Genomic DNA, 3302 nt, shown 5'->3' with positions numbered 1-3302 from the left:
CCAGAAGGTCTCCAACAACATAGCAGAATACGAGGGCCTTATAGCGGGCTTAAAAGTTGCAGCAGCACTGGGGGTGAAGCGCCTCATCATCAAGGGTGACTCACAACTCCTCGTCAACTTCTCCAACAAAGTGTACGAGCCAAAGGACGAGCACATGGAGGCGTATCTCGCGGAGGTGCGCAGAATGGAAAAGCAATTTTGGGGGCTGGAGTTGCAGCATGTGCCCCGCGACACCGACCAAGAGGCTAATGACATAGCCAGGAGGGCATCCAGGCGGCTGCCTCAGGAGCCTGGCATTTTCGAGGAACGGCTCTTCAAGCCCTCAGCAGCACCGTCGCTATCAAGCACAGCTCAACCTCGGGAAGAACTCCCTCAACCACCTGCCACAGGAGCCCCGGCCTGTGGCCCAACCTCGGGAGCATGCTTGCTCCTGGCGCTGGAGCCTCAGGAGGGATGCTGGACTATGGAATTCAAGGACTACCTGATGCAAGGGACCCTAACAGAGAAAGAGGAGGACGCGAAACATGTGGCCCGGCAGGCCACGACCTACTGTATCCAAGACGGAGAGCTCTACCAGAAGCGGCCAAATGATGTTTCCCTGCGTTGCATCTCCAGGGGACAAGGGAAGGAGATGCTGGCTGACATATACGATGGAGACTGCGGACACCACTCGTCATCACGGACCCTTGTCGGCAAGGCATTTTGTAGCGGGTTCTATTGGCCCACGACACTCAACGACGCAGCCGAGCTGGTGAAGGCTTGCGAAGCCTGCCAAGCAGATCCATCAGCCAGCTCAGGGCCTGCAGACCATCCCACTCTCATGTTCATTCGCGGTCTGGGGGCTGGATATCTTGGGTCCGTTCCCTCGAGCGCCTGGGGGCTACCACTACCTCTATGTCGCCATCGACAAGTTCACCAAGTGGGCGAAGGTGGAAGTTGTCTGCACCATCCCAGTTGGCTCTACAGTCAAGTTCATCAAAGGCCTCGTGAGCCGATTCGGGGTCCCGAATCGCATCATCACTAACAATGGTTCACAGTTCACCAGCAATCTCTTCAAAACATATTGTGCTAACCTTGGAATGCAGATATGCTACGCTTCAGTGGCACACCCCCGGAGTAACGGTCAGGCCAAACGCGCCAACGCGGAGGACCTGAAAGGCCTCAAAACTAGGACCCTCAAGAATAAGCTGGAGGCCTACGGCAGGGGCTGGTACGATGAGCTCCAGTCCGTGTTGTGGTCCATCCGCACTACTGCCGCCAAGTCGATTGGCGAGACCCTGTTCTTCCTCGTCTACGGAGCAGAGGCGGTCCTCCCTCACAAGGTCAAGCGTCGCTCTGCACGGGTCTTAGCGTTTGACGAGGCGGAGCAGGACACCATGCGGGGGATGGACCTCGTGTTGGGGGAGGAGCGCCGACAAGAAGCCGCACTACGAGAAGCAAGATACCAGCAGGCACTGCGGCGGTATCATTGCCGCAACATCCGCCCTAGGACTCTTGAGGTTGGTGACCTCGTGCTCAGGCGGGTGCTCTCCAGGGAAGGGATGCACAAGCTCTCGCCCATGTGGGAGGGCCTGTTCAAGGTTGTTCATGTTTCCAGGCCTGGGGCCACGCGCCTGGAGACTCAGGAGGGGGTGCCCATCCCAAACGCTTGGAATATTCAGCACCTCCGGAAGTTCTACCCTTGAAGAAAGGGCCTGTGAAGAAGGTCCCGTGCCTGTGGAGAAAGGCCCAGTGCCTGTAAAGAAGGTCTGGTGCCTGTGAAGCTCGCCGTGTTGGGTAACGTAGTAATTTCAAACAAATTCCTACGCACACGCAAGATCATGGTGATGCATAACAACGAGAGGGGAGAGTGTGTCCACGTACCCTCGTAGACCGAAAGCGGAAGCGTTAGCACAACGCAGTTGATGTAGTCGCACGTCTTCACGATCCGACCGATCAAGTACCGAACGCACGACACCTCCGAGTTCAGCACACGTTCAACTCGATGACGTCCCTCAAACTCCAATCCAGCCGAGCTTTGAGGGAGAGTTCCGTCAGCACGACGGCATGATGACGATGATGATGTTCTACCGATGCAGGGCTTCGCGTAAGCACCGCTACGATATTATCAAGGTGGATTATGGTGGAGGGGGCACCGCACACGGCTAAGAGATCCAAGTGGTCAATTATTGTGTCGATGGGGTGCCCCCTCCTCCGTATATAAAGGGGGAAGGAAGAGGGGGCCGGCCAAAGGGAGGAGGCACGCCCAAAGGGGGGGCAATCCTACTCCAAGTAGGTTTTGCCCCCCTTTCCTATTCCAACTAGGAGAAGGGGAAAGGAGGAGGTGGAGAGAAGGAAGGAGAAGGGGGCCGCTGCCCCCTTCCCTTTCCCAATTCGGATTGGGGCAAGGGGGGCCACGCGCCACCTCCTGGCCGCCTCTCCTCTTCCACCACTTGGGCCCATGAGGCCCAATAACCTCCGAGGGGTTCCGGTAACCCCCCGGTACTCCGGTATATATCCGATACCCCCCGGAACCATTCCGGTGTCCGAATATAGTCGTCCAATATATCAATCTTCATGTCTCGACCATTTTGAGACTCCTCATTATGTCCGTGATCACATCCGGGATTCCAAACTACCTTCGGTACATCAAAACACATGAACTCATAATATAACTATCATCGAACTTTGAGCGTGCAGACCCTACGGGTTCGAGAACTATGTAGACATGACCGAGACACATCTCCGGTCAATAACCAACAGCGGAACCTGGATGCTCATATTGGCTACCACATATTCTACGAAGATCTTTATCGGTCAAACCGCATAACAACATACATTGTTCCCTTTGTCATCGGTATGTTACTTGCCCGAGATTCGATCGTCGGTATCTCAATGCCTAGTTCAATCTCGTTACTGGCAAGTCTCTTTGCTCGTTCCGTAATACATCATCCCGCAACTAACTCATTAGTCACATTTCTTGCAAGGCTTATAGTGATGTGCATTACCGAGAGGGCCCAGAGATACCTCTCCGACAATCAGAGTGACAAATCCTAATCTCAAAATACGCCAACTCAATAAGTACCTTCGGAGACACCTGTAGAGCACCTTTATAATCACCTAGTTACGTTGTGACGTTTGGTAGCACACAAAGTGTTCCTCCGGTAAACGGGAGTTGCATAATCTCATAGTCATAGGGACATGTATAAGTCATGAAGAAAGCAATAGCAACATACTAAACGATCAAGTGCTAAGCAAATGGAATGGGTCAAGTCAATCACATCATTCTCCTAATGATGTGATCCCGTTAATCAAATGACAAC

The sequence above is a fragment of the Triticum aestivum genome, chromosome 3B (genome assembly GCF_018294505.1).
Source record: "Triticum aestivum cultivar Chinese Spring chromosome 3B, IWGSC CS RefSeq v2.1, whole genome shotgun sequence".
Classification (NCBI taxonomy): Eukaryota; Viridiplantae; Streptophyta; class Magnoliopsida; order Poales; family Poaceae; genus Triticum; species Triticum aestivum.
The sequence above is the reverse complement of the archived record's forward strand: the minus strand, read 5'-3'. Positions refer to the sequence as shown.